The 12,707-nt window shown below is 40.7% G+C and overlaps 1 protein-coding gene across 1 annotated transcript in view; it reads right to left on the bottom strand.

The window, feature by feature from the left end:
* The window catches only part of KLHL31 (kelch like family member 31), a 20,276-nt gene extending 7,771 nt beyond the window's left edge, over positions 1–12,505 (bottom strand). The window contains exon 1 of the mRNA XM_023513153.1: positions 12,453–12,505. The gene's annotated coding sequence lies outside the window, so the exon portion shown is untranslated. The remainder of the gene's footprint in view (positions 1–12,452) is intronic.
* Positions 12,506–12,707: the final 202 nt, after the last annotated feature.

Here is a 12,707-nt window from a genome sequence, read left to right on the forward strand (position 1 = left end):
TTGAACTTCTGAGCTCAAGAGATCCTCCTGCCTTGGTCTCCCAGAGTGCTGGGATTATAGGTATGAGCCACTGTGCCTGGACCTGAACAAGTTTTTAAGCCTGTATGAAGTGTGGGTTTAATGCTGTAAAGCAGTGCTGAGCAACTCTAGTGTTAAGCAAATACATGCATAACCCTTAAAATGTCCTGTAGGTCAAGGACTGCTTTAGGGTTTCTTGAAAGATTGAGCATGGACATGAGAAGATACTATTAACAGGGTGCAGTACATACTACCCCCAGATATGGTGTGTTGGCATATTAAATATTTTAAATTGGAAGAACTTAAGAAACAGCAGATGCAGGAAGGCCTCTGACTTTCTCCTACCGCAGGTCATAAGCCCCTCAAGGAAGAGGTGCTCTCTCTATACTCAGAGAAAAGGAGGGAGGGAGAGACACCAAGAGGAATCAGTGTCTTTGCTAAATCCTCGCCTCCCTGGGTTACTGTTCTTAGCTCACACCCTTTGTCCTATTACATTCTTCCATGACTTTGGACTCTTTATCAAACCTGGTAGAAAAACACTTACTTACATCCATTTATTCATACCTTCATTGCCTTATGAAAACTCCTCCTGTGTCACATAAAAATTGTGTTGAATAAATTTCTATGTTTTTCTCTTGTTAATCTTTTTGTTTGAAGCCCCAGCCAAGAATGCAGAATGGTAGAAAATATTTTTTTTTCCTCTGCTAAAGTATACTTGTACCTATAAATGGATTTTATTTATGGCACAGCAGTATTCACTTTTGTACAAGATTGTTGGTGCTGTTTATCTTTTTCGAAGTTATGAAATCAATACATTTAATTCAACAATTCATAGTTTGATATTCATCATTGCAAATAACTGTAGATACAAAGTTGTATCTTTGTATTTTTGAGCAGCAATGTGCTGATTAACCGACTCTTTAGAGTGGGGGAAAAGCCCTTATTTGCAATCTGCCAATTTCTTTGGTATAAATAGATTCATCATGGCTGATTCCAAGATTGCAAAATTCCTGAAAATTTGACAATCAGCTGCTGTGAGTCAGTGCAAACCAACCCCGACCTGCCACTATAGAGAACTTAAATCAAAACAGGTTTATGATACATTATTTAGCAATTTTCTTTAACCTAGCAGTGCTCACGCACATCTTTCCCTATTAGTATATATAAAAATTCACCATATTCTCTTTAGGAGGTTCATAGCATCCCATAGTAAGGATCTATAATAAATTATCGAACTGTTACTCTATTGATGGGCATTTAGAGAATTTTGTGGTTTACAATATTTTTTGTATATATGAGTGTGAGAGTGTGTGTTTTAAATCTCACTGTAATTTCATCCTAAGGGGTAAAACTCAGCTTTGACCCTCCTTGGAAGGACTTCAATTTGATTACTGGAAGGTAGGTGTTTAAAACACTCCCTAACCCTCTGTTATGTTTGTCCCTATCTCCTGCCCATGCAGAAGGGCCGCCGTAGGCAGGTAGGAAACAGAGAAGGTCCGTTTCTTGGCCAGAGCTTTTGTCTTCCTCATTAAGGTCAAACTGTCACCTTCACATTTATTTCTTTAAAAGACTGTGGCACATGTATCATTTCTCACTTTTTTTTTTTTTGGCAAAAAATGCAAAACGTGTCCTTACTTTGTAAAATAGATTCTGAATCCACCATCATTGTATTGTGCAAATGCATTCAATTTATGTACTGAGTGTCCCTTTGCTGGATATTCTGGGGGAAATTTTTGAATGTTTGTTCAGCAAGCACTTATCAGAGATCTACTGCTGTGCAGGCGGCGCTGTGCAGGCGGCACTGTGCAGGGGAATGAAAGATGTCATTTATCTTCCAGAGACAAGACATGATGATGACAAGGAGCCTAGTAAGCATAGCAAGAGTAAATTTGGGCCGGGGGAGAAGTCTGTGACCCTGAAAAGACTAATATGTATAATGAGTGAGTCACACACTCACACTGATACATCCAAAAAAAATTGTAAAACAGGAAAAGAGTATAAGCTCTCATTGTTTTAAAGGAATTCCTGAATGTGTAGAGTAATTTGAGTGCTTCGGACTGAAAAGCCAAATATTCCGTTTGTCCATCATTAAAAGGTTGTTTTGTTGGTAACAGGTAAAGGCGACATTTACAATATTAATAACTGGTCAAACAGGGCACCTGGTAACATAATGGATTCAGGCTACAGTGCTGGAGCAGTCCCAGAGGCCCCCTGGGGTACCCTGTGTAATTCTTCAGTTACTGGATCACAGTGAGGCCCAGGGGGTCCTAGGGGAGGGCTGGAAGGTCAGGAGGGATTCAGAGAAGCTCAGGGCAGTGGCTGTTTGGCTACTTACAATTGAGTGTTTGATATATGCGAAATATTTACAGAAGGACCTTAGTATGTTAACATAGTGATACGCTGGGGCTGCAGAGGAAAAACATCTGCAGAGAATTTCTACATTGTTATTCTCTTAGGTCATCATGACGTGAGGTGTTCTCACATATTCTCAATAAAGTTTGAGCTGCCCGCAGCTCACTCTGCCTTTAGGAATATAATAGAAAGATAACAACTGTAATAACTATAAATTGAGGTGGGGGGAGGAGAGTGTGAGGAGCTACCCCAGAGTCACCAGGGAGTGTACAAAAGGAGGATGATTTTGTAGGGAAGTCGACAGTTGAAAAAAGGGAATAGCACAGGATGAGTTTCCTTCTACACACACACATTTCTTTTGCGTAGTTTTAAGCCTAAAAGCAGGCTGCAATTGGTCCTGCACAGAGCAGCCACAACTCTAAGAGAAAGTTGTTTGAGTTGAAGAACCAGAATACAGACTTGATGACAGCCACCATTCCCTGGGAAGTGAAGCAGGAATTCTGCAAAAGAGAGATCCGGAAAGGGGAACCCAGGGGAAACTTGCAGGTTCAGGAGGAACGAAGGACATCAGAGATGGTAAACATCTGGAAGGATATAAAAGACTATTTTTTCCCCCTAAAGTTCTTTAAAATACATACAACTCCTCAAAGCACACATGCTAACATCTTGTGAGGATTATGATGTGTATAGATGTAGAATCTATGACAATTATAGCATAAAGGACAGGGTGATAGTGGGAAGGGAACCTATGGTGAGGTTTGTAACTTATGCAGCCTGTGAGAACTTGACTTTGCATATCATAACCTCTAGCACAGTGATTTTCAACCAGTGTTCCATGAGAGGATCTTAGACGTGCCATGAAAAATTTTAAAGATCATTAATTATTTTCAAAAGAAGTGCATAGCACAGTAAGTATTTTTTTTTTTTTTGATCAACATAATTTGTTTACAGAAGTTTCACTATAGGTTCAAGTGTGCCGGGAGATAAAAAAAGGTTGAAAAACAGTGTTCTAGAGTAATGCTTTTTAATAGAAATATTACATGAGCCACATATGAAATTTAAACATTTCCAGTAGCCACATAAAAGGAACAGGTGAAATAAATTTTAGGAATATACCTTATTCAATCTAACATATACAAATTATCATTGCAACATGTAATTGCAATAAAATTATCAATGTGATGTTTTACCTGCTTTTTTTCCCTACTGAATCTTCAAAATCTAGGGTGTATTATATACTTGCAGTACATGTCCCTTTGGGCTAGTCACATGGCAAGTGTTAAATAACCACATGTGACTGTTGACTTTCATTTTAGACAGCAGAGCCCTAGAAAAACCATTTTTTAAAAAGGCAAAGTGTAGTTAAAAAGCCAATAGATAACTTTAAATGGAATTCAAAAGAGGTCAGGGAAGTTGTAACAGAGGAACAAAAATTAGCAGATAAGCAGAAAACAAATAATGGTAAACCTAAATCCAATCATATTAATAATTACATTAAACATCTATGGACAAACCATCATTATTAAAAGGCACAGACTACCAGAAGGGATAAAGAAAAGTAAGACCTAAGTATATGCTGTCTACCAGAGGCTCATTATAAGTATAAAGACACAATTAAAAAAGAAATGGATAGAAAAAAATTTACTATGGAAATAAACATAAGAAGGCTGGGTGGCTGTATCAGTATCAGCTAAAATAGGCTTTAAGAAAAATTTTACTAGCAATAAGGAGATAATTTCATAAGGATAAAAAATTCACCATGAAGATACAACAATCCTGAATGTTTATGTACCTAATAACATGGCTTCAAAATATGTGAATCAGCAAGGGACAGAATGAGAGAGAGAAATAGACATTTTGACAGTTACACTTGACAATGTTAATAACTTTCAGCAGCAACTCATAGAACTAGACAAAACTTTAGTAATATTATAGATTACCTGAATAACATCATCACCCGAATCTAATTCGTATTTGTAGAACATTATAGCCCCAAACTGCAGAATACAAATTCTTCTGAAGTGTATATGTGGTACATTCACCAAGTCAGATCCAATGTTTGGGCCACAAAACACAACTCAGCAATTTAAAAGCCCTAAGGTCATACAGAGTATATTCTCTTATTCTAACAGAATTAAAGTAGAAATTAGTAACAATAAGCTATCTGGGAAGGCCATTTAATTTTCAATATTTGAAAATTAGACAATATACTTCTAAATAATCCATGAGTCAAAGAAGAAAATCACAAGGGAAATATTTCAAACTGAATGATAATGAAAATAAAACAGTACCAGCTCTCTACTTATCTGCAAGGTGACTTTCAGGGGGTTACCTAACTAGCCTCGTAGAACCTCCACTGACATATCTCTAAAAATAATGTTATATTAATAATAATGCTTGCCTGATGGCATTGGCACCGAAAGCTTAATGTGGAAATGTCTGTTAACAGTGTTTACGCTGTTAAATGGTTAAAATTTGAACCATTTTCATCAAAAGAAATAGCTTTGGTTAGCTGCATCTTTGGGAACAGAGGAAGGAACCTGTTTAAGCCTTGGGGTGAAGCACAGCAGAGAAAGCCCCTGCATCACGGAGAAGCCATCACGGGGAGCAGGAGGAAATACAGGACTGGTTATTTTTATTTTGATAGGAATGGGAGGGTTAGTTTAGCAAACTTGAAGGACATTTGGGTAGAGTTTGGGAAAGCAAAACAACAGATTATGTGTGATAGATGGAATCTATGTGCCTAGATTTAAGGATTCAAGTTAAAGGTATTAATTTGGTGGAATGGTGTTAGCGTGGGAAGATAACCCTAGATTTCTGGGGGAGGGGATTAAAGAGGAGTAGATGTCAAAGGGAGAAGGTTACTGCAAGCAGAGGGCATGTCTCAGGGGAGGCTGGAAGGCGTGACTCAGCATGCTACCTGCACTCTAAGATGGCTGAGACCACGAGGCAGACAGCTGGGCCGGTAATGTTAGGCCAACTCATAAAAGATCTTGGATGCCAGGAAGGGTTTGAATTTGATAAATTAACATGCAATCAAGAAGGATTAAGAAATCTACAGAGAAGGAGAGCACCACCTGAGGCTGGAAAAAGTAGCAAACTCAGTAAATGTTCTTCCTTGGCTTGCCTCCTCTTACTTCCTGTTGATGTCTTTTTTTCCCACTGTCTGGCCTTCACGCTGGCCCTGATGGTCCCACTGTTGACCCATTTCTGGCTTGCTCCACATATGGGACCTTCCATGACACTTTCTTAATCTAAATTCTCTTGCCTTTGTTCTATTTCTCTAGGGCCCTACTGGGTGATACATTAACTAGTTTGACAAATGATTGTAAGCTGATCAGTTGAAGGGCAAATATACTCTACCTCCCTGATAGACATGTTTTTTGTTATGCTTTGTTTTGTGTTTTAGAGATGGGATCTTGCTCTGTTACCCAGGCTGGAGTTCAGTAGTACAATCATAGCTCACTGCAGCCTCAAACTCTTGGGCTCAAGTGATTCCCCCATCTCAGCCTTCTGAGTAGATAGGACTATGGCACTAGCCACCATTCCTGGTTAATCTTTCTATTTATTTATTTATATTCATTTATTTTTTAAAAGCTAACAGCACCCAGTATTCCCAGGTCTCCCATCCAAGTTCTAATCGGGCCCAACCCTGCTTAGCTTCCGAGATCAGATGACATTGGGCATATTCAGGGTGGTTTGGCCATAGACTAATCTTTCTATTCTTTGTATAGATGGGGTCTTGCTATGTTGCCCAGGTTGATCTCAAACTGTTGACCTCAAGCAATCCTCCCACCTCAGCCTCTCAAAGTGCTGGTATTACAGTTGTGAGCCACCATTTTTTTTTCTTTAAATCAGTGTCATATGAGTCACATAAAGATTTCTAACAAAGTGGGCTCTGTGGCACATATATATGTGTGTTTGTGTATAAATATATTTATATTATTTAAAGACAAATATAAGTATATCCTGCATATATGTCTTTAAATAATATAAATATTATTGTAAATGTATAATATTTATAGACATATATATATATTTGTCTTTAAATAATCAAAGGCTTTTACAGCCCTTAAAATCACTTAATAGAGGTAACTGGTTTCTTCATCTCTCTCTAGGGAAGGGAGAAGAAGAGGAATAGGCAGGAGACCATTTAAGAAACTATTAAAGACTGGATGTGGTAGCTCATACTTGTAATCTCATCACTTTGGAGGCTGAGGTGGGAGGGTCATTTGAGGCTGGGAGTTCAAGACCAGCATAGGCAACATAGTGAGACCCTGATTCTATTTTTATTTTTTAATTAACCAGGCATGGTAGTGCATCCTTACAGTTAGCTTTGGGAAGGCTGAGGCAGGAGGGTCACTTGAGCCCAGTAGTTTGAGATTACAGTGAACTATGAAGACACCATTGCATCCAGCCTGGGCAACAGAGCAAGACTCTGTGTCTAACAGAAAACATGAAATGAAGTGAAATAAGCAAAAAAACTATCAGAGCCTATAGACAACTTCTTGGTGACCCTATTTTCCTAGATATACTTAAAAATTCATCCTATTCTTGGGTCTGCATCTCATAGGTGAGGCTATCTGTTCACTTGCCCAGGTGTTTTCAGTTTGTGGTCATGTCCCTCCAATAAGGACACGCTGCAGATCTCTCAGAGGAACCCAAGGTCAGGGTCACTGCTTAGAACAGCGGTTCTCAACCTGTGGGTCATGACCCACAGGAACTGTATTAGAGGGCTGTGGCATTAGGAAGATTGAGAACCACTGGCTTAGAATCTGGGCAAAGCTTTGATATTGTCATCAAGGCTGAAGAGATGTTCACTGGTTCCTACGCTCCAACAAATTCTTCCCCTGGCCCTGCTCCTCCATGTCCCCAAAGCTACGCTTTTCTCAATTTAAGGAGGACTCCAGGCCAGTAGGAATGGATAAGGGCAGTTGCATCCTGTGTTCTGAGCCCAGTTACAGAGAAAACTAGTTTTGGCTCTGCAGAGGATTAGAACCAGAGGCTCTTTTCTCACAGGGCAGACAGGACAGGCTTTCGCAGAGTCTCTGGACCCCTTCCACTGGGCCTTTCTTGGGAGCACAGATACAGGTATGCCCCTCCGCCCCATCGTGCTATGCACACAGGCCACTTGACAGACCAGCATTTTCCCACAATCATATTTAAGTTAAGAGCAAGGGAAATTCTTTTCTTTCTTTTTTTGGAGATAGAGTTTCACTCTGTCACCCTGGGTAGAGTACCTTTGGCATCACAGCTCACAGAAACCTCAAACTCTTGGGCTCAACTGATCTTCTTGCCTCCACCTCCCAACTAGCTAGGACTACAGGCGCCCGCCACAACACCTGGCTAGTTTTTCTATTTCTAGTTGAGACGGGGTCTTGCTCTTGCTCAGGCTGGTTTTCAACTCCTGAGCTCAGGGAATCCACCCACCTGAGCCTCCCAGAGTGCTAGGATTATAGGCATGAGCCTCCATGCCTGGACGACCAAGGGAAATCTTGAAAAGATTCATAAACAGCAGCAAAGGAGGACATGTGTATATGAAAGGGAAGTGGAACAGCTTAATTCACTTTCATTTACTCATATAGTCTTGGTGCTGGGCTTCGAGGCTGATTATATGGCTAATCGAGGGTGATCAGAAAAGAATTGAATTTTTTAAAAAACATATTACCCAGAAACAAGGTCACATGTAAACATGCAGTCAAGAGCAATTTGTACAAGAACTCTTCACAGTTTTTCCTACCATTATGCAAACATTTGCTATACACTCTAAGTCATATTACAGGTGATGGCCAATGATGTCACAATGACAGTCAAAATGTGGCCATGAGGAAGAGGTGTTAAAAAATGAATTGTATATAGATGTTCACACATAATCTAGACCAGTGGTTCTCAACCTGTGGGTCACGATCCCTTTGGGTGTTGAATGACCCTTTTACAGGGGTTGTCTAAATACATCCTGCATATCAGATATTTACATTACAATTCATAACAGTAACAAAATTACAGTTATGAAGTAGCAATAACAATAATTTTATGGTTAGGGGTCACCACAACATAAGGAACTGTATTAAAGGGTCGTGGCATTAAGAAGGTTGAGAACCACTGATCAAGACTATGGCCTAGATGCTCAGCCATACATTTTGAAAGCGTTTCATACTTTTTGATTCAATTTATATTTTAACTTAAAGTTGGATGAGGGTTTTACTTACGGTTGTTTTTTCAAAGCTCTCTCTCTTTTTTAAATGAGCAGCTGCCTTGTGGTCTGCTGCTCAAGGGGTCCCATGCCTGGTAGCGAGGACCATCACCATGGTGACCGTGCCCTGGGGGGGCTCTGCCTCAGGCTATGGTCTGCCTGGGAAGGCGTGTACCCTCACTGAGCTGCCTGTGGCTGGGAGAGTTTCAACAACTTTTTCCTGAAACAACAGGCTTGATGCTCCCTTGCTCCCCAGCAAAGATCTAATAAGCTACACCTTGTGATCAAAGAGAGGAATGACTTTATGGCTCCGGAGGGACCAGGGACCAGTGGTGGCTTGCACTTTTCACATGGTCCCTATCAATGCAGGAAACTCTGGGAAGAGCAGCGGGTGTAGCCACAGCAGCTGAGGTCCTGTAATGGGATGGCAGTGGCACTGGCAGTCCTTTCCCTGTTGGAATCAAAGAAGAGACCTTCCACAGGGCGCAGTGGGCTGCAGAGAGGTCCCTACGCCACAGGAGCTATCCCTGAGTTCTGCAGAAGGAGCCCAGAGAACTCCCCTCCTCTTCCCTCCTTGCTTAATCCACTATCACCCAGAACAGCCTCTTAGATCTCCTGGAAGAGCAGCCCTTAGAAACTGGGCAGAAGGGTAACAGAGACATAATTTCACACTCCCCTCCCACTGCCTACTGCAGATCCTGGCTCTTGGGCATTTCTGTAATGGTAGTGTCACGTATTCACTACCTGATAAACAGCTGGGCAGAATTAGGAAAGACATCTTGTTTTTCATCATCTTTTGTGTTTGCCAAATTTAAGTATACTAATAATTTCTAAATATAAATCACCAGGCATGAACCTATATGATACATTAAATGTAAAACAATACCTCCAATTCCACCTAAAATAATGGTTATATAGCTAGCAGCTATGAATTGAGAGCCTACTGTGTGCTGAGCCCTGGGTTAAGTACAGAATTTTATTTTTTTAGTGTAAATATCACAGAAAATGATTGGGTTATGTGGTGTTCATTTTACAAATGAAAACATTAAGAGTCAGAATGCATAAAAAGAAAAACTTGTCCAGGGTCACACTAGTAAGTGTGCAGTGTGTACTGGAGCAAAGATCCAAAGCCAGGGGAAACTCTGGCCCCTATTTTGCCTCCTTGAAGTCCAGGGTAGGAGAAAACCTGGAGAAGGTTAAAAGTTAGTGTTTGACCAAGTGAAGCAGCACTCGGGTTTAGATGGAGAACATAAAATGGTTCCTTCGGGCTCCAAATACTGAAATTGAAGAGTTGCCTTTTTGAATATAAAACAAATTGGTTTGGAGACACGTATATCCTGTAGCTGTCTTTCCTATTAAAGGTAGGTTAGGTAAGCCAAATAAACAGTTTCAAGGAGGGCTTGCGGGCATTTGTTGGTCAGATAATCAAGTACTTCCTTTTAAGTGTTACATTTTGGTTTTTGAGAAAACAATAAATATTGTCAGTTTCATATGGTTCATGCCTGGCATTTATCTATAAAGCATACAGACTCTATACACAAAGTTAACTATGGTTCTATTCTCTGAGCCGGGATACAGAACCTAACCAGCTAGTACAAAAACTTTTGGTTTAGGGCTCGGTGACGTAGCACAGTGGCACAGTGCCAGCCATATACACCAAGGATGGCAGGTTCAAACCTAGCCCAGGTTAGCTAAACAACAATGACAACTGCAACAAAAAATATCTGGGTACTGGGGAGGGGGGGCGCCTGTAGTCCCAGCTAGTTGAGAGGCTGAGGCAAGAGAATCGCTTAAGCCCAAGAGCTTAAGCCCAAGGTTGCTCTGCGCCGTGATGCCCCAGCACTCTATCAAGGGTGACATAGTGAGACTCTGTCTCAAAAAAAGAAAAAAAGAAAGAAAAATGTTTTTAGTTTGGATTTTGTTGAAAACTTTAGTAAAATGGCTCTTCCTCATTCTTAATCTTTTGTGTATGTCAGGAGTGGGAGGGGATCAGAAATTGAGTTTTTGAGACTCAAGTTTCTTTGATCATCACAGAACTAAAAAGTAGGTTTTGTTGTTTCTTTTGTTCTAACCATTTGATGGACCAGTGGCAAAACGACCAAACTTTCAGAATTTCAGTTTAATCATCTCTCAAATGAAGGGATGTGTGTGTTCCTTTCAGTTCTAAACATTTACAGAGAGTTAAGAATACACAGCTAACTTTGCTGGCAGAAATGCCAATACTTGGTCCTGCATTACTCCTCTCCCCAATATGGGCTTCCCTAAAAATCTACTAAAATCTACTCATTTACCATATAGGGATGAACCAACCTAGACAGGGTTTCTTTGCCTTGGATCTATGTGTCTAGGTCTGAATTATCAGATTTAGCAAATAAAACTACAGCACAAGCCATAAATCATATTTTAATATTAGTATGTCCCAGGCAGTATTTGAGATATACTAGGCAGTTTGGGGGAAGCCTGGCAGTTTCATACTAAACTGAAAGTCAGTTTGTGGTTGACCTGAAACTCAAGTGTAACTGGGTGACCTGTACTTTGTCTACCAATCCTGCTGTGCGTTGTGTTCAGGTGGATCCACGAGCCCTGTGGACTATCCTGAGACATATTGTGCCCGTGTGCTTCTGTGTCCTTAGCACAGTGTGGGTCAGGGCTTTCATGAATTTCTCAAAAAGGTTCAAAGCCCCCAGACAGATGCAGAAACACTGAACTGAAAATAATGTTGCCAAGAAATGGTACCTAATTGTACCTTTGTCTGTAAGAGGCCAAGTCCGTATGAAAGTGTTGCACTTAAATTCTTCCTGGCCCCAAACTAGTCCCAGATGAAAGTTCCTACAACTGGTTATAGAAAAGAGCTATTACTTTACATTTAAGAACATTCTCCTTCCCATTGCCCTCCACCCTTGCCTCTTGGGAGAGACTCTATGCAGGGCAAGCTGAAAAGCCATGTGTGCTAAAGTGTCACTGTCACTCTTATGCCAGAATGAGCTAGAATCCCAGAATGTCCACTTGCCAAAAGGGCGATCAGCTGCGCCTGCTCCCTGTCCCAGCCACATTCCAATCTCTGCATCTGTCGGGGCTCATCAGCACTACCTCCAGGAATAGAAACACTTCTGGCTTCTCCTGCTTGTCATCTTAAATCTAACTTGGGTGGCGGGGGGACATTTTACTATTCATTTCCAACCTGATTTTTAATATGAAACATAAATCAGTATAGCCACATATGCACGTTTAAAACAAAACCTGTTTTTTAGTCAAATAACAAATTTAACAAATAAAAATGTTTGTTTTAACAAATAAAAATGTTCTATGTTTTATTTAACACATACAAATTGTATTTTTTTTTTAACAGGACGGATTTCTACTTTGTCAAAAGGTTGTATTTCTGGAAATTTAAAGACTTGTCTGATTTTTGTGCTGCTGATATTGCTAAAAGGGATAACATTTTTTATCTAAAGTGATGTTTAAATGATTTCTGATAAAAATAAAGAAGGAATCCTAAACTTTATGAACAATGCTTAAGTATTGTCTCTACAAGCTAGGGAAAGAAAAAGACATCTTATGGTTTAGAGATGTAAAATTATTAGAAATTACAGGTAATACTACTTTCATAGGGCATTGCTCTTATGCATTGCTGTTACTGTGACATTGTCCTAACATACCACATTTCTAAAATTTCCAAAAAAATTTTTTTCTACATCCCAGCTACACACCAGGGACGTGAGCAATCTGACCCAGCTGTAGACTCCCTTTAGGAAATGAGCTCTACAACCACAAACACTCAGGCAGTCCCGCTCTGTCTCAGCCACACATTTACACGCACCTCGGGAAGATGGATCTAATCTAGGATGTAAGAGACGGGGAATTGGCAGCTGAGGTCCCAGCTCCTTACCCTCCTGTGTGAAGTGGCAGCCCGGCTTGAGATGAGGTTTTAGCAGCAGACTGCTCTCGGGAAGTGCTCTGTGCAGAGAGAGGAGAAGGAAAATCCCCGGGGGAAGCCACCAGCAGCCACCTGACAAGGCCCAGCTGCAGCAACTTTTAGAGTGACCCTTTGCCGTCCTGCTGGGTAAGGCAGGCTGAGCCTGCGCTCTGGCCTGGCGTGGCCGGTGTGAGCCCTCCTCTCCCTCTTTGGCCTTCAACTCTGGGC

The sequence above is a fragment of the Otolemur garnettii genome, unplaced genomic scaffold (assembly GCF_000181295.1).
Source record: "Otolemur garnettii isolate 467f Iridium unplaced genomic scaffold, OtoGar3 scaffold00035, whole genome shotgun sequence".
In the NCBI taxonomy this organism is placed as follows: domain Eukaryota; kingdom Metazoa; phylum Chordata; class Mammalia; order Primates; family Galagidae; genus Otolemur; species Otolemur garnettii.